Below are 27,000 nucleotides of genomic sequence, written 5' to 3' on the forward strand. Positions count from 1 at the left end.
ACCTGAGAAAAGAAAGAGGAATTGTGGTGAAAGTTGGATGAAGTGGTTTCAGAGGGCCGGCACACATCCATAGGGGAGGATCGCCTGCCACGTGTGAGTCTTGAAATCAAACAGATGGGAAGGCTTTCCACGCTCAATGGCAGAATGATTTGGATTGATCCCTGTTCTAGATCTCGCATCGGAGGAGGCTGAAAATCCACTACAAAGGAGTGGTTCTAAGGCGCCAGCGTCCTCGAAATGGGTAGAAGAGGTACAAAATGGATGGACCAACTCTGTACCAAAACACCTGCCTCGTGTGAGGCTCGAACTCACGACCTTCAGATTATGAGACTGACGCGCTGCCTACTGCGCCAACGAGGCTGACAGGGAACCTGAAAATGGACGATTTCTCGAAGCTGCACAGAAATGAAATTCAGCTTGGACAAACAAAGGTGAGTCCCCAGGTATTTAAGCCCTGAACGGGTTTTGGAGGTGAAGAGTGCCACAGGAGATCCTAAAAACGGTGTTTTGACCCAGCTCCGGCTTACCTGAAAGGGACAAGCGGTAGACAATGGATGGGTTGCCTTTGCCACGTACTGTGTATCAAGCGAGGCTCAAGACACCATCTTCCCCCAAAACGGACCATTCTTCTTTTGTCTCGTAGTGCCGTCTTAAGTTAAATTCCTTAATTACAGCCACATTAGCTCCACTAATAAGACACACGGGTTTACCAGCAATGTCTGTAAACATATATTCAGTCACCCACTGGCGCTGGCAGGCGACAATTCTAAGTCTGCCAATTGTCCTGCCGAATTCGCGCCACTGTCCAAAGTCTCCTCTCAACAACATCTTGACTTAATGCAGATACGATGTCCAACCCAAGTTTGGTTTGCACAGGCTTCTTGTTCCAAATCTTGATGCCGTCTGGCCGTGACCGAGAACAAACTTAATGCCCCCCAAGAGCCCACGCATAAAGGAACCGTGCATTGGCCGGGAATCGAACCCGGGTCTCCCGCGTGGCAGGCGAGAATTCTACCACTGAACCACCAATGCTCACACACGTGGCAGTTTTCTCAACGAATTCGCGCCATTGCCCAAGCGCTCCTCTCGAGGCGCAGCGGAAAATGTAGCCCGATACACCCACGCGTCACTCATCAAGACACCTCTGTGGCAGCTCCCTGATGGTCTAGTGGTCAGGATTCGGAGCTCTCACCGCCGCGGCCCGGGTTCGATTCCCGGTCAGGGAAACTGTGTTTTGCCCCACCTCCGCCTTACCCGAAAGGGACAAGCGGTAGACAATGGATGGGTTGCCTTTGCCACGTACTGTGTATCAAGAGAGCCTCAAGGCACCATCTCCCCCCAAAACGGACCATTCCTTGAAGCCGTCAACAAATGAAGCAGAGTTGCCAGTTCTTCAAGCCCAGGATGAGCTGCCGTCTTGGAGGTGAAGGGTGTGACAGGACATCCAAAAAATGTGTGGCCGAACTGCGCATCAAAACATGCCTCCCGTGAGGATAGAGCTCAACACCGCCAGTTTTCGAGACTTGCGCATGGCAGGCGACAATTCTACCGCTGAGCTAACAACCCTTGCATGTCCGCCAATTGTCCCGCTGAATTCGCGCTACTGTCCAAACTCTCCTCTCCAGACGCTTAAAATGGATGCACAAACTCTGCCACGTACTGCGCATCAAAGCACATCGCTTGCGTGAGGCTACAAGTCACTACCTTCTGATTTCGTGATTCACATGTGGCAGGCGACAGTTCTAACGCTCAGCCACCAGCCCTTACAAGTCTGCCAATTGTCTCGTCGAATTCGCGCCACTCTCCAAAGTCTACTCTCAACAACATCTTGACTTAATGCAGATACGATGTCCAACCCAAGTTTGGTTTGCATAGACTTCTTGTTCCAACTTAACAGTCAGGCAAGAATGACTTCAAATTATCCCTCTCCATGGACCCTGTTGGCAAAGGAACTCCAGGCAACCTCCAGAGACTCAGCTCGGGAGCTGCTGATAACCAATTATCAGCCCTTGTTCATCCGCTTCCAATGCAAAGACATTCCTAACCCTACCTGGACAAAGTGTCCTAGAAGAAATAACAGGTAGGAGTCATTTGGGAGCCAACGTGTGGTGCCCCGCAATTCTGACCTGAGAAAAGAAAGAGGAATTGTGGTGAAAGTTGGATGAAGTGGTTTCAGAGGGCCGGCACACATCCATAGGGGAGGATCGCCTGCCACGTGTGAGTCTTGAAATCAAACAGATGGGAAGGCTTTCCACGCTCAATGGCAGAATGATTTGGATTGATCCCTGTTCTAGATCTCGCATCGGAGGAGGCTGAAAATCCACTACAAAGGAGTGGTTCTAAGGCTCCAGCGTCCTCGAAATGGGTAGAAGAGGTACAAAATGGATGGACCAACTCTGTACCAAAACACCTGCCTCGTGTGAGGCTCGAACTCACGACCTTCAGATTATGAGACTGACGCGCTGCCTACTGCGCCAACGAGGCTGACAGGGAACCTGAAAATGGACGATTTCTCGAAGCTGCACAGAAATGAAATTCAGCTTGGACAAACAAAGGTGAGTCCCCAGGTATTTAAGCCCTGAACGGGTTTTGGAGGTGAAGAGTGCCACAGGAGATCCTAAAAACGGTGTTTTGACCCAGCTCCGGCTTACCTGAAAGGGACAAGCGGTAGACAATGGATGGGTTGCCTTTGCCACGTACTGTGTATCAAGCGAGGCTCAAGACACCATCTTCCCCCAAAACGGACCATTCTTCTTTTGTCTCGTAGTGCCGTCTTAAGTTAAATTCCTTAATTACAGCCACATTAGCTCCACTAATAAGACACACGGGTTTACCAGCAATGTCTGTAAACATATATTCAGTCACCCACTGGCGCTGGCAGGCGACAATTCTAAGTCTGCCAATTGTCCCGCCGAATTCGCGCCACTGTCCAAAGTCTCCTCTCAACAACATCTTGACTTAATGCAGATACGATGTCCAACCCAAGTTTGGTTTGCACAGGCTTCTTGTTCCAAATCTTGATGCCGTCTGGCCGTGACCGAGAACAAACTTAATGTCCCCCAAGACCCCACGCATAAAGGAACCGTGCATTGGCCGGGAATCGAACCCGGGTCTCCCGCGTGGCAGGCGAGAATTCTACCACTGAACCACCAATGCTCACACACGTGGCAGTTTTCTCAACGAATTCGCGCCATTGCCCAAGCGCTCCTCTCGAGGCGCAGCGGAAAATGTAGCCCGATACACCCACGCGTCACTCATCAAGACACCTCTGTGGCAGCTCCCTGATGGTCTAGTGGTCAGGATTCGGCGCTCTCACCGCCGCGGCCCGGGTTCGATTCCCGGTCAGGGAAACTGTGTTTTGCCCCACCTCCGCCTTACCCGAAAGGGACAAGCGGTAGACAATGGATGGGTTGCCTTTGCCACGTACTGTGTATCAAGAGAGCCTCAAGGCACCATCTCCCCCCAAAACGGACCATTCCTTGAAGCCGTCAACAAATGAAGCAGAGTTGCCAGTTCTTCAAGCCCAGGATGAGCTGCCGTCTTGGAGGTGAAGGGTGTGACAGGACATCCAAAAAATGTGTGGCCGAACTGCGCATCAAAACATGCCTCCCGTGAGGATAGAGCTCAACACCGCCAGTTTTCGAGACTTGCGCATGGCAGGCGACAATTCTACCGCTGAGCTAACAACCCTTGCATGTCCGCCAATTGTCCCGCTGAATTCGCGCTACTGTCCAAACTCTCCTCTCCAGACGCTTAAAATGGATGCACAAACTCTGCCACGTACTGCGCATCAAAGCACATCGCTTGCGTGAGGCTACAAGTCACTACCTTCTGATTTCGTGATTCACATGTGGCAGGCGACAGTTCTAACGCTCAGCCACCAGCCCTTACAAGTCTGCCAATTGTCTCGTCGAATTCGCGCCACTCTCCAAAGTCTACTCTCAACAACATCTTGACTTAATGCAGATACGATGTCCAACCCAAGTTTGGTTTGCATAGACTTCTTGTTCCAACTTAACAGTCAGGCAAGAATGACTTCAAATTATCCCTCTCCATGGACCCTGTTGGCAAAGGAACTCCAGGCAACCTCCAGAGACTCAGCTCGGGAGCTGCTGATAACCAATTATCAGCCCTTGTTCATCCGCTTCCAATGCAAAGACATTCCTAACCCTACCTGGACAAAGTGTCCTAGAAGAAATAACAGGTAGGAGTCATTTGGGAGCCAACGTGTGGTGCCCCGCAATTCTGACCTGAGAAAAGAAAGAGGAATTGTGGTGAAAGTTGGATGAAGTGGTTTCAGAGGGCCGGCACACATCCATAGGGGAGGATCGCCTGCCACGTGTGAGTCTTGAAATCAAACAGATGGGAAGGCTTTCCACGCTCAATGGCAGAATGATTTGGATTGATCCCTGTTCTAGATCTCGCATCGGAGGAGGCTGAAAATCCACTACAAAGGAGTGGTTCTAAGGCTCCAGCGTCCTCGAAATGGGTAGAAGAGGTACAAAATGGATGGACCAACTCTGTACCAAAACACCTGCCTCGTGTGAGGCTCGAACTCACGACCTTCAGATTATGAGACTGACGCGCTGCCTACTGCGCCAACGAGGCTGACAGGGAACCTGAAAATGGACGATTTCTCGAAGCTGCACAGAAATGAAATTCAGCTTGGACAAACAAAGGTGAGTCCCCAGGTATTTAAGCCCTGAACGGGTTTTGGAGGTGAAGAGTGCCACAGGAGATCCTAAAAACGGTGTTTTGACCCAGCTCCGGCTTACCTGAAAGGGACAAGCGGTAGACAATGGATGGGTTGCCTTTGCCACGTACTGTGTATCAAGCGAGGCTCAAGACACCATCTTCCCCCAAAACGGACCATTCTTCTTTTGTCTCGTAGTGCCGTCTTAAGTTAAATTCCTTAATTACAGCCACATTAGCTCCACTAATAAGACACACGGGTTTACCAGCAATGTCTGTAAACATATATTCAGTCACCCACTGGCGCTGGCAGGCGACAATTCTAAGTCTGCCAATTGTCCCGCCGAATTCGCGCCACTGTCCAAAGTCTCCTCTCAACAACATCTTGACTTAATGCAGATACGATGTCCAACCCAAGTTTGGTTTGCACAGGCTTCTTGTTCCAAATCTTGATGCCGTCTGGCCGTGACCGAGAACAAACTTAATGCCCCCCAAGACCCCACGCATAAAGGAACCGTGCATTGGCCGGGAATCGAACCCGGGTCTCCCGCGTGGCAGGCGAGAATTCTACCACTGAACCACCAATGCTCACACACGTGGCAGTTTTCTCAACGAATTCGCGCCATTGCCCAAGCGCTCCTCTCGAGGCGCAGCGGAAAATGTAGCCCGATACACCCACGCGTCACTCATCAAGACACCTCTGTGGCAGCTCCCTGATGGTCTAGTGGTCAGGATTCGGCGCTCTCACCGCCGCGGCCCGGGTTCGATTCCCGGTCAGGGAAACTGTGTTTTGCCCCACCTCCGCCTTACCCGAAAGGGACAAGCGGTAGACAATGGATGGGTTGCCTTTGCCACGTACTGTGTATCAAGAGAGCCTCAAGGCACCATCTCCCCCCAAAACGGACCATTCCTTGAAGCCGTCAACAAATGAAGCAGAGTTGCCAGTTCTTCAAGCCCAGGATGAGCTGCCGTCTTGGAGGTGAAGGGTGTGACAGGACATCCAAAAAATGTGTGGCCGAACTGCGCATCAAAACATGCCTCCCGTGAGGATAGAGCTCAACACCGCCAGTTTTCGAGACTTGCGCATGGCAGGCGACAATTCTACCGCTGAGCTAACAACCCTTGCATGTCCGCCAATTGTCCCGCTGAATTCGCGCTACTGTCCAAACTCTCCTCTCCAGACGCTTAAAATGGATGCACAAACTCTGCCACGTACTGCGCATCAAAGCACATCGCTTGCGTGAGGCTACAAGTCACTACCTTCTGATTTCGTGATTCACATGTGGCAGGCGACAGTTCTAACGCTCAGCCACCAGCCCTTACAAGTCTGCCAATTGTCTCGTCGAATTCGCGCCACTCTCCAAAGTCTACTCTCAACAACATCTTGACTTAATGCAGATACGATGTCCAACCCAAGTTTGGTTTGCATAGACTTCTTGTTCCAACTTAACAGTCAGGCAAGAATGACTTCAAATTATCCCTCTCCATGGACCCTGTTGGCAAAGGAACTCCAGGCAACCTCCAGAGACTCAGCTCGGGAGCTGCTGATAACCAATTATCAGCCCTTGTTCATCCGCTTCCAATGCAAAGACATTCCTAACCCTACCTGGACAAAGTGTCCTAGAAGAAATAACAGGTAGGAGTCATTTGGGAGCCAACGTGTGGTGCCCCGCAATTCTGACCTGAGAAAAGAAAGAGGAATTGTGGTGAAAGTTGGATGAAGTGGTTTCAGAGGGCCGGCACACATCCATAGGGGAGGATCGCCTGCCACGTGTGAGTCTTGAAATCAAACAGATGGGAAGGCTTTCCACGCTCAATGGCAGAATGATTTGGATTGATCCCTGTTCTAGATCTCGCATCGGAGGAGGCTGAAAATCCACTACAAAGGAGTGGTTCTAAGGCTCCAGCGTCCTCGAAATGGGTAGAAGAGGTACAAAATGGATGGACCAACTCTGTACCAAAACACCTGCCTCGTGTGAGGCTCGAACTCACGACCTTCAGATTATGAGACTGACGCGCTGCCTACTGCGCCAACGAGGCTGACAGGGAACCTGAAAATGGACGATTTCTCGAAGCTGCACAGAAATGAAATTCAGCTTGGACAAACAAAGGTGAGTCCCCAGGTATTTAAGCCCTGAACGGGTTTTGGAGGTGAAGAGTGCCACAGGAGATCCTAAAAACGGTGTTTTGACCCAGCTCCGGCTTACCTGAAAGGGACAAGCGGTAGACAATGGATGGGTTGCCTTTGCCACGTACTGTGTATCAAGCGAGGCTCAAGACACCATCTTCCCCCAAAACGGACCATTCTTCTTTTGTCTCGTAGTGCCGTCTTAAGTTAAATTCCTTAATTACAGCCACATTAGCTCCACTAATAAGACACACGGGTTTACCAGCAATGTCTGTAAACATATATTCAGTCACCCACTGGCGCTGGCAGGCGACAATTCTAAGTCTGCCAATTGTCCCGCCGAATTCGCGCCACTGTCCAAAGTCTCCTCTCAACAACATCTTGACTTAATGCAGATACGATGTCCAACCCAAGTTTGGTTTGCACAGGCTTCTTGTTCCAAATCTTGATGCCGTCTGGCCGTGACCGAGAACAAACTTAATGCCCCCCAAGACCCCACGCATAAAGGAACCGTGCATTGGCCGGGAATCGAACCCGGGTCTCCCGCGTGGCAGGCGAGAATTCTACCACTGAACCACCAATGCTCACACACGTGGCAGTTTTCTCAACGAATTCGCGCCATTGCCCAAGCGCTCCTCTCGAGGCGCAGCGGAAAATGTAGCCCGATACACCCACGCGTCACTCATCAAGACACCTCTGTGGCAGCTCCCTGATGGTCTAGTGGTCAGGATTCGGCGCTCTCACCGCCGCGGCCCGGGTTCGATTCCCGGTCAGGGAAACTGTGTTTTGCCCCACCTCCGCCTTACCCGAAAGGGACAAGCGGTAGACAATGGATGGGTTGCCTTTGCCACGTACTGTGTATCAAGAGAGCCTCAAGGCACCATCTCCCCCCAAAACGGACCATTCCTTGAAGCCGTCAACAAATGAAGCAGAGTTGCCAGTTCTTCAAGCCCAGGATGAGCTGCCGTCTTGGAGGTGAAGGGTGTGACAGGACATCCAAAAAATGTGTGGCCGAACTGCGCATCAAAACATGCCTCCCGTGAGGATAGAGCTCAACACCGCCAGTTTTCGAGACTTGCGCATGGCAGGCGACAATTCTACCGCTGAGCTAACAACCCTTGCATGTCCGCCAATTGTCCCGCTGAATTCGCGCTACTGTCCAAACTCTCCTCTCCAGACGCTTAAAATGGATGCACAAACTCTGCCACGTACTGCGCATCAAAGCACATCGCTTGCGTGAGGCTACAAGTCACTACCTTCTGATTTCGTGATTCACATGTGGCAGGCGACAGTTCTAACGCTCAGCCACCAGCCCTTACAAGTCTGCCAATTGTCTCGTCGAATTCGCGCCACTCTCCAAAGTCTACTCTCAACAACATCTTGACTTAATGCAGATACGATGTCCAACCCAAGTTTGGTTTGCATAGACTTCTTGTTCCAACTTAACAGTCAGGCAAGAATGACTTCAAATTATCCCTCTCCATGGACCCTGTTGGCAAAGGAACTCCAGGCAACCTCCAGAGACTCAGCTCGGGAGCTGCTGATAACCAATTATCAGCCCTTGTTCATCCGCTTCCAATGCAAAGACATTCCTAACCCTACCTGGACAAAGTGTCCTAGAAGAAATAACAGGTAGGAGTCATTTGGGAGCCAACGTGTGGTGCCCCGCAATTCTGACCTGAGAAAAGAAAGAGGAATTGTGGTGAAAGTTGGATGAAGTGGTTTCAGAGGGCCGGCACACATCCATAGGGGAGGATCGCCTGCCACGTGTGAGTCTTGAAATCAAACAGATGGGAAGGCTTTCCACGCTCAATGGCAGAATGATTTGGATTGATCCCTGTTCTAGATCTCGCATCGGAGGAGGCTGAAAATCCACTACAAAGGAGTGGTTCTAAGGCTCCAGCGTCCTCGAAATGGGTAGAAGAGGTACAAAATGGATGGACCAACTCTGTACCAAAACACCTGCCTCGTGTGAGGCTCGAACTCACGACCTTCAGATTATGAGACTGACGCGCTGCCTACTGCGCCAACGAGGCTGACAGGGAACCTGAAAATGGACGATTTCTCGAAGCTGCACAGAAATGAAATTCAGCTTGGACAAACAAAGGTGAGTCCCCAGGTATTTAAGCCCTGAACGGGTTTTGGAGGTGAAGAGTGCCACAGGAGATCCTAAAAACGGTGTTTTGACCCAGCTCCGGCTTACCTGAAAGGGACAAGCGGTAGACAATGGATGGGTTGCCTTTGCCACGTACTGTGTATCAAGCGAGGCTCAAGACACCATCTTCCCCCAAAACGGACCATTCTTCTTTTGTCTCGTAGTGCCGTCTTAAGTTAAATTCCTTAATTACAGCCACATTAGCTCCACTAATAAGACACACGGGTTTACCAGCAATGTCTGTAAACATATATTCAGTCACCCACTGGCGCTGGCAGGCGACAATTCTAAGTCTGCCAATTGTCCCGCCGAATTCGCGCCACTGTCCAAAGTCTCCTCTCAACAACATCTTGACTTAATGCAGATACGATGTCCAACCCAAGTTTGGTTTGCACAGGCTTCTTGTTCCAAATCTTGATGCCGTCTGGCCGTGACCGAGAACAAACTTAATGCCCCCCAAGACCCCACGCATAAAGGAACCGTGCATTGGCCGGGAATCGAACCCGGGTCTCCCGCGTGGCAGGCGAGAATTCTACCACTGAACCACCAATGCTCACACACGTGGCAGTTTTCTCAACGAATTCGCGCCATTGCCCAAGCGCTCCTCTCGAGGCGCAGCGGAAAATGTAGCCCGATACACCCACGCGTCACTCATCAAGACACCTCTGTGGCAGCTCCCTGATGGTCTAGTGGTCAGGATTCGGCGCTCTCACCGCCGCGGCCCGGGTTCGATTCCCGGTCAGGGAAACTGTGTTTTGCCCCACCTCCGCCTTACCCGAAAGGGACAAGCGGTAGACAATGGATGGGTTGCCTTTGCCACGTACTGTGTATCAAGAGAGCCTCAAGGCACCATCTCCCCCCAAAACGGACCATTCCTTGAAGCCGTCAACAAATGAAGCAGAGTTGCCAGTTCTTCAAGCCCAGGATGAGCTGCCGTCTTGGAGGTGAAGGGTGTGACAGGACATCCAAAAAATGTGTGGCCGAACTGCGCATCAAAACATGCCTCCCGTGAGGATAGAGCTCAACACCGCCAGTTTTCGAGACTTGCGCATGGCAGGCGACAATTCTACCGCTGAGCTAACAACCCTTGCATGTCCGCCAATTGTCCCGCTGAATTCGCGCTACTGTCCAAACTCTCCTCTCCAGACGCTTAAAATGGATGCACAAACTCTGCCACGTACTGCGCATCAAAGCACATCGCTTGCGTGAGGCTACAAGTCACTACCTTCTGATTTCGTGATTCACATGTGGCAGGCGACAGTTCTAACGCTCAGCCACCAGCCCTTACAAGTCTGCCAATTGTCTCGTCGAATTCGCGCCACTCTCCAAAGTCTACTCTCAACAACATCTTGACTTAATGCAGATACGATGTCCAACCCAAGTTTGGTTTGCATAGACTTCTTGTTCCAACTTAACAGTCAGGCAAGAATGACTTCAAATTATCCCTCTCCATGGACCCTGTTGGCAAAGGAACTCCAGGCAACCTCCAGAGACTCAGCTCGGGAGCTGCTGATAACCAATTATCAGCCCTTGTTCATCCGCTTCCAATGCAAAGACATTCCTAACCCTACCTGGACAAAGTGTCCTAGAAGAAATAACAGGTAGGAGTCATTTGGGAGCCAACGTGTGGTGCCCCGCAATTCTGACCTGAGAAAAGAAAGAGGAATTGTGGTGAAAGTTGGATGAAGTGGTTTCAGAGGGCCGGCACACATCCATAGGGGAGGATCGCCTGCCACGTGTGAGTCTTGAAATCAAACAGATGGGAAGGCTTTCCACGCTCAATGGCAGAATGATTTGGATTGATCCCTGTTCTAGATCTCGCATCGGAGGAGGCTGAAAATCCACTACAAAGGAGTGGTTCTAAGGCTCCAGCGTCCTCGAAATGGGTAGAAGAGGTACAAAATGGATGGACCAACTCTGTACCAAAACACCTGCCTCGTGTGAGGCTCGAACTCACGACCTTCAGATTATGAGACTGACGCGCTGCCTACTGCGCCAACGAGGCTGACAGGGAACCTGAAAATGGACGATTTCTCGAAGCTGCACAGAAATGAAATTCAGCTTGGACAAACAAAGGTGAGTCCCCAGGTATTTAAGCCCTGAACGGGTTTTGGAGGTGAAGAGTGCCACAGGAGATCCTAAAAACGGTGTTTTGACCCAGCTCCGGCTTACCTGAAAGGGACAAGCGGTAGACAATGGATGGGTTGCCTTTGCCACGTACTGTGTATCAAGCGAGGCTCAAGACACCATCTTCCCCCAAAACGGACCATTCTTCTTTTGTCTCGTAGTGCCGTCTTAAGTTAAATTCCTTAATTACAGCCACATTAGCTCCACTAATAAGACACACGGGTTTACCAGCAATGTCTGTAAACATATATTCAGTCACCCACTGGCGCTGGCAGGCGACAATTCTAAGTCTGCCAATTGTCCCGCCGAATTCGCGCCACTGTCCAAAGTCTCCTCTCAACAACATCTTGACTTAATGCAGATACGATGTCCAACCCAAGTTTGGTTTGCACAGGCTTCTTGTTCCAAATCTTGATGCCGTCTGGCCGTGACCGAGAACAAACTTAATGCCCCCCAAGACCCCACGCATAAAGGAACCGTGCATTGGCCGGGAATCGAACCCGGGTCTCCCGCGTGGCAGGCGAGAATTCTACCACTGAACCACCAATGCTCACACACGTGGCAGTTTTCTCAACGAATTCGCGCCATTGCCCAAGCGCTCCTCTCGAGGCGCAGCGGAAAATGTAGCCCGATACACCCACGCGTCACTCATCAAGACACCTCTGTGGCAGCTCCCTGATGGTCTAGTGGTCAGGATTCGGCGCTCTCACCGCCGCGGCCCGGGTTCGATTCCCGGTCAGGGAAACTGTGTTTTGCCCCACCTCCGCCTTACCCGAAAGGGACAAGCGGTAGACAATGGATGGGTTGCCTTTGCCACGTACTGTGTATCAAGAGAGCCTCAAGGCACCATCTCCCCCCAAAACGGACCATTCCTTGAAGCCGTCAACAAATGAAGCAGAGTTGCCAGTTCTTCAAGCCCAGGATGAGCTGCCGTCTTGGAGGTGAAGGGTGTGACAGGACATCCAAAAAATGTGTGGCCGAACTGCGCATCAAAACATGCCTCCCGTGAGGATAGAGCTCAACACCGCCAGTTTTCGAGACTTGCGCATGGCAGGCGACAATTCTACCGCTGAGCTAACAACCCTTGCATGTCCGCCAATTGTCCCGCTGAATTCGCGCTACTGTCCAAACTCTCCTCTCCAGACGCTTAAAATGGATGCACAAACTCTGCCACGTACTGCGCATCAAAGCACATCGCTTGCGTGAGGCTACAAGTCACTACCTTCTGATTTCGTGATTCACATGTGGCAGGCGACAGTTCTAACGCTCAGCCACCAGCCCTTACAAGTCTGCCAATTGTCTCGTCGAATTCGCGCCACTCTCCAAAGTCTACTCTCAACAACATCTTGACTTAATGCAGATACGATGTCCAACCCAAGTTTGGTTTGCATAGACTTCTTGTTCCAACTTAACAGTCAGGCAAGAATGACTTCAAATTATCCCTCTCCATGGACCCTGTTGGCAAAGGAACTCCAGGCAACCTCCAGAGACTCAGCTCGGGAGCTGCTGATAACCAATTATCAGCCCTTGTTCATCCGCTTCCAATGCAAAGACATTCCTAACCCTACCTGGACAAAGTGTCCTAGAAGAAATAACAGGTAGGAGTCATTTGGGAGCCAACGTGTGGTGCCCCGCAATTCTGACCTGAGAAAAGAAAGAGGAATTGTGGTGAAAGTTGGATGAAGTGGTTTCAGAGGGCCGGCACACATCCATAGGGGAGGATCGCCTGCCACGTGTGAGTCTTGAAATCAAACAGATGGGAAGGCTTTCCACGCTCAATGGCAGAATGATTTGGATTGATCCCTGTTCTAGATCTCGCATCGGAGGAGGCTGAAAATCCACTACAAAGGAGTGGTTCTAAGGCTCCAGCGTCCTCGAAATGGGTAGAAGAGGTACAAAATGGATGGACCAACTCTGTACCAAAACACCTGCCTCGTGTGAGGCTCGAACTCACGACCTTCAGATTATGAGACTGACGCGCTGCCTACTGCGCCAACGAGGCTGACAGGGAACCTGAAAATGGACGATTTCTCGAAGCTGCACAGAAATGAAATTCAGCTTGGACAAACAAAGGTGAGTCCCCAGGTATTTAAGCCCTGAACGGGTTTTGGAGGTGAAGAGTGCCACAGGAGATCCTAAAAACGGTGTTTTGACCCAGCTCCGGCTTACCTGAAAGGGACAAGCGGTAGACAATGGATGGGTTGCCTTTGCCACGTACTGTGTATCAAGCGAGGCTCAAGACACCATCTTCCCCCAAAACGGACCATTCTTCTTTTGTCTCGTAGTGCCGTCTTAAGTTAAATTCCTTAATTACAGCCACATTAGCTCCACTAATAAGACACACGGGTTTACCAGCAATGTCTGTAAACATATATTCAGTCACCCACTGGCGCTGGCAGGCGACAATTCTAAGTCTGCCAATTGTCCCGCCGAATTCGCGCCACTGTCCAAAGTCTCCTCTCAACAACATCTTGACTTAATGCAGATACGATGTCCAACCCAAGTTTGGTTTGCACAGGCTTCTTGTTCCAAATCTTGATGCCGTCTGGCCGTGACCGAGAACAAACTTAATGCCCCCCAAGACCCCACGCATAAAGGAACCGTGCATTGGCCGGGAATCGAACCCGGGTCTCCCGCGTGGCAGGCGAGAATTCTACCACTGAACCACCAATGCTCACACACGTGGCAGTTTTCTCAACGAATTCGCGCCATTGCCCAAGCGCTCCTCTCGAGGCGCAGCGGAAAATGTAGCCCGATACACCCACGCGTCACTCATCAAGACACCTCTGTGGCAGCTCCCTGATGGTCTAGTGGTCAGGATTCGGCGCTCTCACCGCCGCGGCCCGGGTTCGATTCCCGGTCAGGGAAACTGTGTTTTGCCCCACCTCCGCCTTACCCGAAAGGGACAAGCGGTAGACAATGGATGGGTTGCCTTTGCCACGTACTGTGTATCAAGAGAGCCTCAAGGCACCATCTCCCCCCAAAACGGACCATTCCTTGAAGCCGTCAACAAATGAAGCAGAGTTGCCAGTTCTTCAAGCCCAGGATGAGCTGCCGTCTTGGAGGTGAAGGGTGTGACAGGACATCCAAAAAATGTGTGGCCGAACTGCGCATCAAAACATGCCTCCCGTGAGGATAGAGCTCAACACCGCCAGTTTTCGAGACTTGCGCATGGCAGGCGACAATTCTACCGCTGAGCTAACAACCCTTGCATGTCCGCCAATTGTCCCGCTGAATTCGCGCTACTGTCCAAACTCTCCTCTCCAGACGCTTAAAATGGATGCACAAACTCTGCCACGTACTGCGCATCAAAGCACATCGCTTGCGTGAGGCTACAAGTCACTACCTTCTGATTTCGTGATTCACATGTGGCAGGCGACAGTTCTAACGCTCAGCCACCAGCCCTTACAAGTCTGCCAATTGTCTCGTCGAATTCGCGCCACTCTCCAAAGTCTACTCTCAACAACATCTTGACTTAATGCAGATACGATGTCCAACCCAAGTTTGGTTTGCATAGACTTCTTGTTCCAACTTAACAGTCAGGCAAGAATGACTTCAAATTATCCCTCTCCATGGACCCTGTTGGCAAAGGAACTCCAGGCAACCTCCAGAGACTCAGCTCGGAAGCTGCTGATAACCAATTATCAGCCCTTGTTCATCCGCTTCCAATGCAAAGACATTCCTAACCCTACCTGGACAAAGTGTCCTAGAAGAAATAACAGGTAGGAGTCATTTGGGAGCCAACGTGTGGTGCCCCGCAATTCTGACCTGAGAAAAGAAAGAGGAATTGTGGTGAAAGTTGGATGAAGTGGTTTCAGAGGGCCGGCACACATCCATAGGGGAGGATCGCCTGCCACGTGTGAGTCTTGAAATCAAACAGATGGGAAGGCTTTCCACGCTCAATGGCAGAATGATTTGGATTGATCCCTGTTCTAGATCTCGCATCGGAGGAGGCTGAAAATCCACTACAAAGGAGTGGTTCTAAGGCGCCAGCGTCCTCGAAATGGGTAGAAGAGGTACAAAATGGATGGACCAACTCTGTACCAAAACACCTGCCTCGTGTGAGGCTCGAACTCACGACCTTCAGATTATGAGACTGACGCGCTGCCTACTGCGCCAACGAGGCTGACAGGGAACCTGAAAATGGACGATTTCTCGAAGCTGCACAGAAATGAAATTCAGCTTGGACAAACAAAGGTGAGTCCCCAGGTATTTAAGCCCTGAACGGGTTTTGGAGGTGAAGAGTGCCACAGGAGATCCTAAAAACGGTGTTTTGACCCAGCTCCGGCTTACCTGAAAGGGACAAGCGGTAGACAATGGATGGGTTGCCTTTGCCACGTACTGTGTATCAAGCGAGGCTCAAGACACCATCTTCCCCCAAAACGGACCATTCTTCTTTTGTCTCGTAGTGCCGTCTTAAGTTAAATTCCTTAATTACAGCCACATTAGCTCCACTAATAAGACACACGGGTTTACCAGCAATGTCTGTAAACATATATTCAGTCACCCACTGGCGCTGGCAGGCGACAATTCTAAGTCTGCCAATTGTCCTGCCGAATTCGCGCCACTGTCCAAAGTCTCCTCTCAACAACATCTTGACTTAATGCAGATACGATGTCCAACCCAAGTTTGGTTTGCACAGGCTTCTTGTTCCAAATCTTGATGCCGTCTGGCCGTGACCGAGAACAAACTTAATGCCCCCCAAGAGCCCACGCATAAAGGAACCGTGCATTGGCCGGGAATCGAACCCGGGTCTCCCGCGTGGCAGGCGAGAATTCTACCACTGAACCACCAATGCTCACACACGTGGCAGTTTTCTCAACGAATTCGCGCCATTGCCCAAGCGCTCCTCTCGAGGCGCAGCGGAAAATGTAGCCCGATACACCCACGCGTCACTCATCAAGACACCTCTGTGGCAGCTCCCTGATGGTCTAGTGGTCAGGATTCGGCGCTCTCACCGCCGCGGCCCGGGTTCGATTCCCGGTCAGGGAAACTGTGTTTTGCCCCACCTCCGCCTTACCCGAAAGGGACAAGCGGTAGACAATGGATGGGTTGCCTTTGCCACGTACTGTGTATCAAGAGAGCCTCAAGGCACCATCTCCCCCCAAAACGGACCATTCCTTGAAGCCGTCAACAAATGAAGCAGAGTTGCCAGTTCTTCAAGCCCAGGATGAGCTGCCGTCTTGGAGGTGAAGGGTGTGACAGGACATCCAAAAAATGTGTGGCCGAACTGCGCATCAAAACATGCCTCCCGTGAGGATAGAGCTCAACACCGCCAGTTTTCGAGACTTGCGCATGGCAGGCGACAATTCTACCGCTGAGCTAACAACCCTTGCATGTTCGCCAATTGTCCCGCTGAATTCGCGCTACTGTCCAAACTCTCCTCTCCAGACGCTTAAAATGGATGCACAAACTCTGCCACGTACTGCGCATCAAAGCACATCGCTTGCGTGAGGCTACAAGTCACTACCTTCTGATTTCGTGATTCACATGTGGCAGGCGACAGTTCTAACGCTCAGCCACCAGCCCTTACAAGTCTGCCAATTGTCTCGTCGAATTCGCGCCACTCTCCAAAGTCTACTCTCAACAACATCTTGACTTAATGCAGATACGATGTCCAACCCAAGTTTGGTTTGCATAGACTTCTTGTTCCAACTTAACAGTCAGGCAAGAATGACTTCAAATTATCCCTCTCCATGGACCCTGTTGGCAAAGGAACTCCAGGCAACCTCCAGAGACTCAGCTCGGGAGCTGCTGATAACCAATTATCAGCCCTTGTTCATCCGCTTCCAATGCAAAGACATTCCTAACCCTACCTGGACAAAGTGTCCTAGAAGAAATAACAGGTAGGAGTCATTTGGGAGCCAACGTGTGGTGCCCCGCAATTCTGACCTGAGAAAAGAAAGAGGAATTGTGGTGAAAGTTGGATGAAGTGGTTTCAGAGGGCCGGCACACATCCATAGGGGAGGATCGCCTGCCACGTGTGAGTCTTGAAATCAAACAGATGGGAAGGCTTTCCACGCTCAATGGCAGAATGATTTGGATTGATCCCTGTTCTAGATCTCGCATCGGAGGAGGCTGAAAATCCACTACAAAGGAGTGGTTCTAAGGCTCCAGCGTCCTCGAAATGGGTAGAAGAGGTACAAAATGGATGGACCAACTCTGTACCAAAACACCTGCCTCGTGTGAGGCTCGAACTCACGACCTTCAGATTATGAGACTGACGCGCTGCCTACTGCGCCAACGAGGCTGACAGGGAACCTGAAAATGGACGATTTCTCGAAGCTGCACAGAAATGAAATTCAGCTTGGACAAACAAAGGTGAGTCCCCAGGTATTTAAGCCCTGAACGGGTTTTGGAGGTGAAGAGTGCCACAGGAGATCCTAAAAACGGTGTTTTGACCCAGCTCCGGCTTACCTGAAAGGGACAAGCGGTAGACAATGGATGGGTTGCCTTTGCCACGTACTGTGTATCAAGCGAGGCTCAAGACACCATCTTCCCCCAAAACGGACCATTCTTCTTTTGTCTCATAGTGCCGTCTTAAGTTAAATTCCTTAATTACAGCCACATTAGCTCCACTAATAAGACACACGGGTTTACCAGCAATGTCTGTAAACATATATTCAGTCACCCACTGGCGCTGGCAGGCGACAATTCTAAGTCTGCCAATTGTCCTGCCGAATTCGCGCCACTGTCCAAAGTCTCCTCTCAACAACATCTTGACTTAATGCAGATACGATGTCCAACCCAAGTTTGGTTTGCACAGGCTTCTTGTTCCAAATCTTGATGCCGTCTGGCCATGACCAAACTTAATGCCCCCCAAGACCCCACGCATAAAGGAACCGTGTGTTGGCCGGGAATCGAACCCGGGTCTCCCGCGTGGCAGGCGAGAATTCTACCACTGAACCACCAATGCTCACACACGTGGCAGTTTTCTCAACGAATTCGCGCCATTGCCCAAGCGCTCCTCTCGAGGCGCAGCGGAAAATGTAGCCCGATACACCCACGCGTCACTCATCAAGACACCTCTGTGGCAGCTCCCTGATGGTCTAGTGGTCAGGATTCGGCGCTCTCACCGCCGCGGCCCGGGTTCGATTCCCGGTCAGGGAAACTGTGTTTTGCCCCACCTCCGCCTTACCCGAAAGGGACAAGCGGTAGACAATGGATGGGTTGCCTTTGCCACGTACTGTGTATCAAGAGAGCCTCAAGGCACCATCTCCCCCCAAAACGGACCATTCCTTGAAGCCGTCAACAAATGAAGCAGAGTTGCCAGTTCTTCAAGCCCAGGATGAGCTGCCGTCTTGGAGGTGAAGGGTGTGACAGGACATCCAAAAAATGTGTGGCCGAACTGCGCATCAAAACATGCCTCCCGTGAGGATAGAGCTCAATACCGCCAGTTTTCGAGACTTGCGCATGGCAGGCGACAATTCTACCGCTGAGCTAACAACCCTTGCATGTCCGCCAATTGTCCCGCTGAATTCGCGCTACTGTCCAAACTCTCCTCTCCAGACGCTTAAAATGGATGCACAAACTCTGCCACGTACTGCGCATCAAAGCACATCGCTTGCGTGAGGCTACAAGTCACTAACTTCTGATTTCGTGATTCACATGTGGCAGGCGACAGTTCTAACGCTCAGCCACCAGCCCTTACAAGTCTGCCAATTGTCTCGTCGAATTCGCGCCACTCTCCAAAGTCTACTCTCAACAACATCTTGACTTAATGCAGATACGATGTCCAACCCAAGTTTGGTTTGCATAGACTTCTTGTTCCAACTTAACAGTCAGGCAAGAATGACTTCAAATTATCCCTCTCCATGGACCCTGTTGGCAAAGGAACTCCAGGCAACCTCCAGAGACTCAGCTCGGGAGCTGCTGATAACCAATTATCAGCCCTTGTTCATCCGCTTCCAATGCAAAGACATTCCTAACCCTACCTGGACAAAGTGTCCTAGAAGAAATAACAGGTAGGAGTCATTTGGGAGCCAACGTGTGGTGCCCCGCAATTCTGACCTGAGAAAAGAAAGAGGAATTGTGGTGAAAGTTGGATGAAGTGGTTTCAGAGGGCCGGCACACATCCATAGGGGAGGATCGCCTGCCACGTGTGAGTCTTGAAATCAAACAGATGGGAAGGCTTTCCACGCTCAATGGCAGAATGATTTGGATTGATCCCTGTTCTAGATCTCGCATCGGAGGAGGCTGAAAATCCACTACAAAGGAGTGGTTCTAAGGCTCCAGCGTCCTCGAAATGGGTAGAAGAGGTACAAAATGGATGGACCAACTCTGTACCAAAACACCTGCCTCGTGTGAGGCTCGAACTCACGACCTTCAGATTATGAGACTGACGCGCTGCCTACTGCGCCAACGAGGCTGACAGGGAACCTGAAAATGGACGATTTCTCGAAGCTGCACAGAAATGAAATTCAGCTTGGACAAACAAAGGTGAGTCCCCAGGTATTTAAGCCCTGAACGGGTTTTGGAGGTGAAGAGTGCCACAGGAGATCCTAAAAACGGTGTTTTGACCCAGCTCCGGCTTACCTGAAAGGGACAAGCGGTAGACAATGGATGGGTTGCCTTTGCCACGTACTGTGTATCAAGCGAGGCTCAAGACACCATCTTCCCCCAAAACGGACCATTCTTCTTTTGTCTCGTAGTGCCGTCTTAAGTTAAATTCCTTAATTACAGCCACATTAGCTCCACTAATAAGACACACGGGTTTACCAGCAATGTCTGTAAACATATATTCAGTCACCCACTGGCGCTGGCAGGCGACAATTCTAAGTCTGCCAATTGTCCCGCCGAATTCGCGCCACTGTCCAAAGTCTCCTCTCAACAACATCTTGACTTAATGCAGATACGATGTCCAACCCAAGTTTGGTTTGCACAGGCTTCTTGTTCCAAATCTTGATGCCGTCTGGCCGTGACCGAGAACAAACTTAATGCCCCCCAAGACCCCACGCATAAAGGAACCGTGCGTTGGCCGGGAATCGAACCCGGGTCTCCCGCGTGGCAGGCGAGAATTCTACCACTGAACCACCAATGCTCACACACGTGGCAGTTTTCTCAACGAATTCGCGCCATTGCCCAAGCGCTCCTCTCGAGGCGCAGCGGAAAATGTAGCCCGATACACCCACGCGTCACTCATCAAGACACCTCTGTGGCAGCTCCCTGATGGTCTAGTGGTCAGGATTCGGCGCTCTCACCGCCGCGGCCCGGGTTCGATTCCCGGTCAGGGAAACTGTGTTTTGCCCCACCTCCGCCTTACCCGAAAGGGACAAGCGGTAGACAATGGATGGGTTGCCTTTGCCACGTACTGTGTATCAAGAGAGCCTCAAGGCACCATCTCCCCCCAAAACGGACCATTCCTTGAAGCCGTCAACAAATGAAGCAGAGTTGCCAGTTCTTCAAGCCCAGGATGAGCTGCCGTCTTGGAGGTGAAGGGTGTGACAGGACATCCAAAAAATGTGTGGCCGAACTGCGCATCAAAACATGCCTCCCGTGAGGATAGAGCTCAACACCGCCAGTTTTCGAGACTTGCGCATGGCAGGCGACAATTCTACCGCTGAGCTAACAACCCTTGCATGTCCGCCAATTGTCCCGCTGAATTCGCGCTACTGTCCAAACTCTCCTCTCCAGACGCTTAAAATGGATGCACAAACTCTGCCACGTACTGCGCATCAAAGCACATCGCTTGCGTGAGGCTACAAGTCACTACCTTCTGATTTCGTGATTCACATGTGGCAGGCGACAGTTCTAACGCTCAGCCACCAGCCCTTACAAGTCTGCCAATTGTCTCGTCGAATTCGCGCCACTCTCCAAAGTCTACTCTCAACAACATCTTGACTTAATGCAGATACGATGTCCAACCCAAGTTTGGTTTGCATAGACTTCTTGTTCCAACTTAACAGTCAGGCAAGAATGACTTCAAATTATCCCTCTCCATGGACCCTGTTGGCAAAGGAACTCCAGGCAACCTCCAGAGACTCAGCTCGGGAGCTGCTGATAACCAATTATCAGCCCTTGTTCATCCGCTTCCAATGCAAAGACATTCCTAACCCTACCTGGACAAAGTGTCCTAGAAGAAATAACAGGTAGGAGTCATTTGGGAGCCAACGTGTGGTGCCCCGCAATTCTGACCTGAGAAAAGAAAGAGGAATTGTGGTGAAAGTTGGATGAAGTGGTTTCAGAGGGCCGGCACACATCCATAGGGGAGGATCGCCTGCCACGTGTGAGTCTTGAAATCAAGCAGATGGGAAGGCTTTCCACGCTCAATGGCAGAATGATTTGGATTGATCCCTGTTCTAGATCTCGCATCGGAGGAGGCTGAAAATCCACTACAAAGGAGTGGTTCTAAGGCTCCAGCGTCCTCGAAATGGGTAGAAGAGGTACGAAATGGATGGACCAACTCTGTACCAAAACACCTGCCTCGTGTGAGGCTCGAACTCACGACCTTCAGATTATGAGACTGACGCGCTGCCTACTGCGCCAACGAGGCTGACAGGGAACCTGAAAATGGACGATTTCTCGAAGCTGCACAGAAATGAAATTCAGCTTGGACAAACAAAGGTGAGTCCCCAGGTATTTAAGCCCTGAACGGGTTTTGGAGGTGAAGAGTGCCACAGGAGATCCTAAAAACGGTGTTTTGACCCAGCTCCGGCTTACCTGAAAGGGACAAGCGGTAGACAATGGATGGGTTGCCTTTGCCACGTACTGTGTATCAAGCGAGGCTCAAGACACCATCTTCCCCCAAAACGGACCATTCTTCTTTTGTCTCGTAGTGCCGTCTTAAGTTAAATTCCTTAATTACAGCCACATTAGCTCCACTAATAAGACACACGGGTTTACCAGCAATGTCTGTAAACATATATTCAGTCACCCACTGGCGCTGGCAGGCGACAATTCTAAGTCTGCCAATTGTCCTGCCGAATTCGCGCCACTGTCCAAAGTCTCCTCTCAACAACATCTTGACTTAATGCAGATACGATGTCCAACCCAAGTTTGGTTTGCACAGGCTTCTTGTTCCAAATCTTGATGCCGTCTGGCCGTGACCGAGAACAAACTTAATGCCCCCCAAGACCGCCCGCATAAATGAACCGTGCCTTGGCCGGGAATCGAACCCGGGTCTCCCGCGAGGCAGGCGAGAATTCTACCACTGAACCACCAATGCTCACACACGTGGCAGTTTTCTCAACGAATTCGCGCCATTGCCCAAGCGCTCCTCTCGAGGCGCAGCGGAAAATGTAGCCCGATACACCCACGCGTCACTCATCAAGACACCTCTGTGGCAGCTCCCTGATGGTCTAGTGGTCAGGATTCGGCGCTCTCACCGCCGCGGCCCGGGTTCGATTCCTGGTCAGGGAAACTGTGTTTTGCCCCACCTCCGCCTTACCCGAAAGGGACAAGCGGTAGACAATGGATGGGTTGCCTTTGCCACGTACTGTGTATCAAGAGAGCCTCAAGGCACCATCTCCCCCCAAAACGGACCATTCCTTGAAGCCGTCAACAAATGAAGCAGAGTTGCCAGTTCTTCAAGCCCAGGATGAGCTGCCGTCTTGGAGGTGAAGGGTGTGACAGGACATCCAAAAAATGTGTGGCCGAACTGCGCATCAAAACATGCCTCCCGTGAGGATAGAGCTCAACACCGCCAGTTTTCGAGACTTGCGCATGGCAGGCGACAATTCTACCGCTGAGCTAACAACCCTTGCATGTTCGCCAATTGTCCCGCTGAATTCGCGCTACTGTCCAAACTCTCCTCTCCAGACGCTTAAAATGGATGCACAAACTCTGCCACGTACTGCGCATCAAAGCACATCGCTTGCGTGAGGCTACAAGTCACTACCTTCTGATTTCGTGATTCACATGTGGCAGGCGACAGTTCTAACGCTCAGCCACCAGCCCTTACAAGTCTGCCAATTGTCTCGTCGAATTCGCGCCACTCTCCAAAGTCTACTCTCAACAACATCTTGACTTAATGCAGATACGATGTCCAACCCAAGTTTGGTTTGCATAGACTTCTTGTTCCAACTTAACAGTCAGGCAAGAATGACTTCAAATTATCCCTCTCCATGGACCCTGTTGGCAAAGGAACTCCAGGCAACCTCCAGAGACTCAGCTCGGGAGCTGCTGATAACCAATTATCAGCCCTTGTTCATCCGCTTCCAATGCAAAGACATTCCTAACCCTACCTGGACAAAGTGTCCTAGAAGAAATAACAGGTAGGAGTCATTTGGGAGCCAACGTGTGGTGCCCCGCAATTCTGACCTGAGAAAAGAAAGAGGAATTGTGGTGAAAGTTGGATGAAGTGGTTTCAGAGGGCCGGCACACATCCATAGGGGTGGATCGCCTGCCACGTGTGAGTCTTAAAATCAAACAGATGGGAAGGCTTTCCATGCTCAATGGCAGAATGATTTGGATTGATCCCTGTTCTAGATCTCGCATCGGAGGAGGCTGAAAATCCACTACAAAGGAGTGGTTCTAAGGCTCCAGCGTCCTCGAAATGGGTAGAAGAGGTACAAAATGGATGGACCAACTCTGTACCAAAACACCTGCCTCGTGTGAGGCTCGAACTCACGACCTTCAGATTATGAGACTGACGCGCTGCCTACTGCGCCAACAAGGCTGACAGGGAACCTGAAAATGGACGATTTCTCGAAGCTGCACAGAAATGAAATTCAGCTTGGACAAACAAAGGTGAGTCCCCAGGTATTTAAGCCCTGAACGGGTTTTGGAGGTGAAGAGTGCCACAGGAGATCCTAAAAACGGTGTTTTGACCCAGCTCCGGCTTACCTGAAAGGGACAAGCGGTAGACAATGGATGGGTTGCCTTTGCCACGTACTGTGTATCAAGCGAGGCTCAAGACACCATCTTCCCCCAAAACGGACCATTCTTCTTTTGTCTCGTAGTGCCGTCTTAAGTTAAATTCCTTAATTACAGCCACATTAGCTCCACTAATAAGACACACGGGTTTACCAGCAATGTCTGTAAACATATATTCAGTCACCCACTGGCGCTGGCAGGCGACAATTCTAAGTCTGCCAATTGTCCCGCCGAATTCGCGCCACTGTCCAAAGTCTCCTCTCAACAACATCTTGACTTAATGCAGATACGATGTCCAACCCAAGTTTGGTTTGCACAGGCTTCTTGTTCCAAATCTTGATGCCGTCTGGCCGTGACCGAGAACAAACTTAATGCCCCCCAAGACCCCACGCATAAAGGAACCGTGCGTTGGCCGGGAATCGAACCCGGGTCTCCCGCGTGGCAGGCGAGAATTCTACCACTGAACCACCAATGCTCACACACGTGGCAGTTTTCTCAACGAATTCGCGCCATTGCCCAAGCGCTCCTCTCGAGGCGCAGCGGAAAATGTAGCCCGATACACCCACGCGTCACTCATCAAGACACCTCTGTGGCAGCTCCCTGATGGTCTAGTGGTCAGGTTTCGGCGCTCTCACCGCCGCGGCCCGGGTTCGATTCCCGGTCAGGGAAACTGTGTTTTGCCCCACCTCCGCCTTACCCGAAAGGGACAAGCGGTAGACAATGGATGGGTTGCCTTTGCCACGTACTGTGTATCAAGAGAGCCTCAAGGCACCATCTCCCCCCAAAACGGACCATTCCTTGAAGCCGTCAACAAATGAAGCAGAGTTGCCAGTTCTTCAAGCCCAGGATGAGCTGCCGTCTTGGAGGTGAAGGGTGTGACAGGACATCCAAAAAATGTGTGGCCGAACTGCGCATCAAAACATGCCTCCCGTGAGGATAGAGCTCAACACCGCCAGTTTTCGAGACTTGCGCATGGCAGGCGACAATTCTACCGCTGAGCTAACAACCCTTGCATGTCCGCCAATTGTCCCGCTGAATTCGCGCTACTGTCCAAACTCTCCTCTCCAGACGCTTAAAATGGATGCACAAACTCTGCCACGTACTGCGCATCAAAGCACATCGCTTGCGTGAGGCTACAAGTCACTACCTTCTGATTTCGTGATTCACATGTGGCAGGCGACAGTTCTAACGCTCAGCCACCAGCCCTTACAAGTCTGCCAATTGTCTCGTCGAATTCGCGCCACTCTCCAAAGTCTACTCTCAACAACATCTTGACTTAATGCAGATACGATGTCCAACCCAAGTTTGGTTTGCATAGACTTCTTGTTCCAACTTAACAGTCAGGCAAGAATGACTTCAAATTATCCCTCTCCATGGACCCTGTTGGCAAAGGAACTCCAGGCAACCTCCAGAGACTCAGCTCGGGAGCTGCTGATAACCAATTATCAGCCCTTGTTCATCCGCTTCCAATGCAAAGACATTCCTAACCCTACCTGGACAAAGTGTCCTAGAAGAAATAACAGGTAGGAGTCATTTGGGAGCCAACGTGTGGTGCCCCGCAATTCTGACCTGAGAAAAGAAAGAGGAATTGTGGTGAAAGTTGGATGAAGTGGTTTCAGAGGGCCGGCACACATCCATAGGGGAGGATCGCCTGCCACGTGTGAGTCTTGAAATCAAACAGATGGGAAGGCTTTCCACGCTCAATGGCAGAATGATTTGGATTGATCCCTGTTCTAGATCTCGCATCGGAGGAGGCTGAAAATCCACTACAAAGGAGTGGTTCTAAGGCTCCAGCGTCCTCGAAATGGGTAGAAGAGGTACAAAATGGATGGACCAACTCTGTACCAAAACACCTGCCTCGTGTGAGGCTCGAACTCACGACCTTCAGATTATGAGACTGACGCGCTGCCTACTGCGCCAACGAGGCTGACAGGGAACCTGAAAATGGACGATTTCTCGAAGCTGCACAGAAATGAAATTCAGCTTGGACAAACAAAGGTGAGTCCCCAGGTATTTAAGCCCTGAACGGGTTTTGGAGGTGAAGAGTGCCACAGGAGATCCTAAAAACGGTGTTTTGACCCAGCTCCGGCTTACCTGAAAGGGACAAGCGGTAGACAATGGATGGGTTGCCTTTGCCACGTACTGTGTATCAAGCGAGGCTCAAGACACCATCTTCCCCCAAAACGGACCATTCTTCTTTTGTCTCGTAGTGCCGTCTTAAGTTAAATTCCTTAATTACAGCCACATTAGCTCCACTAATAAGACACACGGGTTTACCAGCAATGTCTGTAAACATATATTCAGTCACCCACTGGCGCTGGCAGGCGACAATTCTAAGTCTGCCAATTGTCCCGCCGAATTCGCGCCACTGTCCAAAGTCTCCTCTCAACAACATCTTGACTTAATGCAGATACGATGTCCAACCCAAGTTTGGTTTGCACAGGCTTCTTGTTCCAAATCTTGATGCCGTCTGGCCGTGACCGAGAACAAACTTAATGCCCCCCAAGACCCCACGCATAAAGGAACCGTGCGTTGGCCGGGAATCGAACCCGGGTCTCCCGCGTGGCAGGCGAGAATTCTACCACTGAACCACCAATGCTCACACACGTGGCAGTTTTCTCAACGAATTCGCGCCATTGCCCAAGCGCTCCTCTCGAGGCGCAGCGGAAAATGTAGCCCGATACACCCACACGTCACTCATCAAGACACCTCTGTGGCAGCTCCCTGATGGTCTAGTGGTCAGGATTCGGCGCTCTCACCGCCGCGGCCCGGGTTCGATTCCCGGTCAGGGAAACTGTGTTTTGCCCCACCTCCGCCTTACCCGAAAGGGACAAGCGGTAGACAATGGATGGGTTGCCTTTGCCACGTACTGTGTATCAAGAGAGCCTCAAGGCACCATCTCCCCCCAAAACGGACCATTCCTTGAAGCCGTCAACAAATGAAGCAGAGTTGCCAGTTCTTCAAGCCCAGGATGAGCTGCCGTCTTGGAGGTGAAGGGTGTGACAGGACATCCAAAAAATGTGTGGCCGAACTGCGCATCAAAACATGCCTCCCGTGAGGATAGAGCTCAACACCGCCAGTTTTC

General features: G+C 51.1%; 38 non-coding genes across 38 annotated transcripts; 12 read left to right on the top strand and 26 right to left on the bottom strand.

Annotated features, from left to right (window-relative positions):
- Positions 1-287: 287 nt before the first annotated feature.
- On the bottom strand, positions 288-360 carry trnam-cau (transfer RNA methionine (anticodon CAU)). Its single transcript has one exon. It is a non-coding gene; the product is annotated as a tRNA-Met (tRNA).
- Positions 361-961: 601 nt separating this feature from the next.
- Positions 962-1,032, bottom strand: trnag-gcc (transfer RNA glycine (anticodon GCC)). Its single transcript has one exon. It is a non-coding gene; the product is annotated as a tRNA-Gly (tRNA).
- Positions 1,033-1,154: 122 nt separating this feature from the next.
- Positions 1,155-1,226, top strand: trnae-cuc (transfer RNA glutamic acid (anticodon CUC)). Its single transcript has one exon. It is a non-coding gene; the product is annotated as a tRNA-Glu (tRNA).
- Positions 1,227-2,411: 1,185 nt separating this feature from the next.
- On the bottom strand, positions 2,412-2,484 carry trnam-cau (transfer RNA methionine (anticodon CAU)). The gene has a single exon. It is a non-coding gene; the product is annotated as a tRNA-Met (tRNA).
- Positions 2,485-3,085: 601 nt separating this feature from the next.
- Positions 3,086-3,156, bottom strand: trnag-gcc (transfer RNA glycine (anticodon GCC)). Its single transcript has one exon. It is a non-coding gene; the product is annotated as a tRNA-Gly (tRNA).
- A 122-nt stretch (positions 3,157-3,278) lies between these two features.
- trnae-cuc (transfer RNA glutamic acid (anticodon CUC)) lies at positions 3,279-3,350 on the top strand. The gene has a single exon. It is a non-coding gene; the product is annotated as a tRNA-Glu (tRNA).
- Positions 3,351-4,535: 1,185 nt separating this feature from the next.
- On the bottom strand, positions 4,536-4,608 carry trnam-cau (transfer RNA methionine (anticodon CAU)). Its single transcript has one exon. It is a non-coding gene; the product is annotated as a tRNA-Met (tRNA).
- Positions 4,609-5,209: 601 nt separating this feature from the next.
- Positions 5,210-5,280, bottom strand: trnag-gcc (transfer RNA glycine (anticodon GCC)). The gene has a single exon. It is a non-coding gene; the product is annotated as a tRNA-Gly (tRNA).
- A 122-nt stretch (positions 5,281-5,402) lies between these two features.
- trnae-cuc (transfer RNA glutamic acid (anticodon CUC)) lies at positions 5,403-5,474 on the top strand. The gene has a single exon. It is a non-coding gene; the product is annotated as a tRNA-Glu (tRNA).
- Positions 5,475-6,659: 1,185 nt separating this feature from the next.
- On the bottom strand, positions 6,660-6,732 carry trnam-cau (transfer RNA methionine (anticodon CAU)). The gene has a single exon. It is a non-coding gene; the product is annotated as a tRNA-Met (tRNA).
- A 601-nt stretch (positions 6,733-7,333) lies between these two features.
- Positions 7,334-7,404, bottom strand: trnag-gcc (transfer RNA glycine (anticodon GCC)). The gene has a single exon. It is a non-coding gene; the product is annotated as a tRNA-Gly (tRNA).
- A 122-nt stretch (positions 7,405-7,526) lies between these two features.
- trnae-cuc (transfer RNA glutamic acid (anticodon CUC)) lies at positions 7,527-7,598 on the top strand. The gene has a single exon. It is a non-coding gene; the product is annotated as a tRNA-Glu (tRNA).
- A 1,185-nt stretch (positions 7,599-8,783) lies between these two features.
- On the bottom strand, positions 8,784-8,856 carry trnam-cau (transfer RNA methionine (anticodon CAU)). The gene has a single exon. It is a non-coding gene; the product is annotated as a tRNA-Met (tRNA).
- A 601-nt stretch (positions 8,857-9,457) lies between these two features.
- trnag-gcc (transfer RNA glycine (anticodon GCC)) lies at positions 9,458-9,528 on the bottom strand. Its single transcript has one exon. It is a non-coding gene; the product is annotated as a tRNA-Gly (tRNA).
- A 122-nt stretch (positions 9,529-9,650) lies between these two features.
- Positions 9,651-9,722, top strand: trnae-cuc (transfer RNA glutamic acid (anticodon CUC)). The gene has a single exon. It is a non-coding gene; the product is annotated as a tRNA-Glu (tRNA).
- Positions 9,723-10,907: 1,185 nt separating this feature from the next.
- On the bottom strand, positions 10,908-10,980 carry trnam-cau (transfer RNA methionine (anticodon CAU)). The gene has a single exon. It is a non-coding gene; the product is annotated as a tRNA-Met (tRNA).
- A 601-nt stretch (positions 10,981-11,581) lies between these two features.
- trnag-gcc (transfer RNA glycine (anticodon GCC)) lies at positions 11,582-11,652 on the bottom strand. Its single transcript has one exon. It is a non-coding gene; the product is annotated as a tRNA-Gly (tRNA).
- Positions 11,653-11,774: 122 nt separating this feature from the next.
- On the top strand, positions 11,775-11,846 carry trnae-cuc (transfer RNA glutamic acid (anticodon CUC)). Its single transcript has one exon. It is a non-coding gene; the product is annotated as a tRNA-Glu (tRNA).
- Positions 11,847-13,031: 1,185 nt separating this feature from the next.
- On the bottom strand, positions 13,032-13,104 carry trnam-cau (transfer RNA methionine (anticodon CAU)). Its single transcript has one exon. It is a non-coding gene; the product is annotated as a tRNA-Met (tRNA).
- A 601-nt stretch (positions 13,105-13,705) lies between these two features.
- On the bottom strand, positions 13,706-13,776 carry trnag-gcc (transfer RNA glycine (anticodon GCC)). The gene has a single exon. It is a non-coding gene; the product is annotated as a tRNA-Gly (tRNA).
- A 122-nt stretch (positions 13,777-13,898) lies between these two features.
- trnae-cuc (transfer RNA glutamic acid (anticodon CUC)) lies at positions 13,899-13,970 on the top strand. The gene has a single exon. It is a non-coding gene; the product is annotated as a tRNA-Glu (tRNA).
- A 1,185-nt stretch (positions 13,971-15,155) lies between these two features.
- Positions 15,156-15,228, bottom strand: trnam-cau (transfer RNA methionine (anticodon CAU)). The gene has a single exon. It is a non-coding gene; the product is annotated as a tRNA-Met (tRNA).
- Positions 15,229-15,829: 601 nt separating this feature from the next.
- trnag-gcc (transfer RNA glycine (anticodon GCC)) lies at positions 15,830-15,900 on the bottom strand. The gene has a single exon. It is a non-coding gene; the product is annotated as a tRNA-Gly (tRNA).
- A 122-nt stretch (positions 15,901-16,022) lies between these two features.
- Positions 16,023-16,094, top strand: trnae-cuc (transfer RNA glutamic acid (anticodon CUC)). Its single transcript has one exon. It is a non-coding gene; the product is annotated as a tRNA-Glu (tRNA).
- Positions 16,095-17,279: 1,185 nt separating this feature from the next.
- On the bottom strand, positions 17,280-17,352 carry trnam-cau (transfer RNA methionine (anticodon CAU)). Its single transcript has one exon. It is a non-coding gene; the product is annotated as a tRNA-Met (tRNA).
- Positions 17,353-17,947: 595 nt separating this feature from the next.
- Positions 17,948-18,018, bottom strand: trnag-gcc (transfer RNA glycine (anticodon GCC)). The gene has a single exon. It is a non-coding gene; the product is annotated as a tRNA-Gly (tRNA).
- A 122-nt stretch (positions 18,019-18,140) lies between these two features.
- trnae-cuc (transfer RNA glutamic acid (anticodon CUC)) lies at positions 18,141-18,212 on the top strand. The gene has a single exon. It is a non-coding gene; the product is annotated as a tRNA-Glu (tRNA).
- A 1,185-nt stretch (positions 18,213-19,397) lies between these two features.
- Positions 19,398-19,470, bottom strand: trnam-cau (transfer RNA methionine (anticodon CAU)). Its single transcript has one exon. It is a non-coding gene; the product is annotated as a tRNA-Met (tRNA).
- A 601-nt stretch (positions 19,471-20,071) lies between these two features.
- trnag-gcc (transfer RNA glycine (anticodon GCC)) lies at positions 20,072-20,142 on the bottom strand. The gene has a single exon. It is a non-coding gene; the product is annotated as a tRNA-Gly (tRNA).
- Positions 20,143-20,264: 122 nt separating this feature from the next.
- On the top strand, positions 20,265-20,336 carry trnae-cuc (transfer RNA glutamic acid (anticodon CUC)). The gene has a single exon. It is a non-coding gene; the product is annotated as a tRNA-Glu (tRNA).
- Positions 20,337-21,521: 1,185 nt separating this feature from the next.
- On the bottom strand, positions 21,522-21,594 carry trnam-cau (transfer RNA methionine (anticodon CAU)). Its single transcript has one exon. It is a non-coding gene; the product is annotated as a tRNA-Met (tRNA).
- A 601-nt stretch (positions 21,595-22,195) lies between these two features.
- On the bottom strand, positions 22,196-22,266 carry trnag-gcc (transfer RNA glycine (anticodon GCC)). Its single transcript has one exon. It is a non-coding gene; the product is annotated as a tRNA-Gly (tRNA).
- A 122-nt stretch (positions 22,267-22,388) lies between these two features.
- On the top strand, positions 22,389-22,460 carry trnae-cuc (transfer RNA glutamic acid (anticodon CUC)). The gene has a single exon. It is a non-coding gene; the product is annotated as a tRNA-Glu (tRNA).
- A 1,185-nt stretch (positions 22,461-23,645) lies between these two features.
- On the bottom strand, positions 23,646-23,718 carry trnam-cau (transfer RNA methionine (anticodon CAU)). The gene has a single exon. It is a non-coding gene; the product is annotated as a tRNA-Met (tRNA).
- A 601-nt stretch (positions 23,719-24,319) lies between these two features.
- On the bottom strand, positions 24,320-24,390 carry trnag-gcc (transfer RNA glycine (anticodon GCC)). The gene has a single exon. It is a non-coding gene; the product is annotated as a tRNA-Gly (tRNA).
- Positions 24,391-25,769: 1,379 nt separating this feature from the next.
- On the bottom strand, positions 25,770-25,842 carry trnam-cau (transfer RNA methionine (anticodon CAU)). The gene has a single exon. It is a non-coding gene; the product is annotated as a tRNA-Met (tRNA).
- A 601-nt stretch (positions 25,843-26,443) lies between these two features.
- On the bottom strand, positions 26,444-26,514 carry trnag-gcc (transfer RNA glycine (anticodon GCC)). Its single transcript has one exon. It is a non-coding gene; the product is annotated as a tRNA-Gly (tRNA).
- Positions 26,515-26,636: 122 nt separating this feature from the next.
- trnae-cuc (transfer RNA glutamic acid (anticodon CUC)) lies at positions 26,637-26,708 on the top strand. Its single transcript has one exon. It is a non-coding gene; the product is annotated as a tRNA-Glu (tRNA).
- The last annotated feature ends 292 nt before the right edge of the window (positions 26,709-27,000 follow it).

This window comes from Maylandia zebra, linkage group LG23 (assembly GCF_041146795.1).
Source record: "Maylandia zebra isolate NMK-2024a linkage group LG23, Mzebra_GT3a, whole genome shotgun sequence".
Lineage (NCBI taxonomy): Eukaryota > Metazoa > Chordata > Actinopteri > Cichliformes > Cichlidae > Maylandia > Maylandia zebra.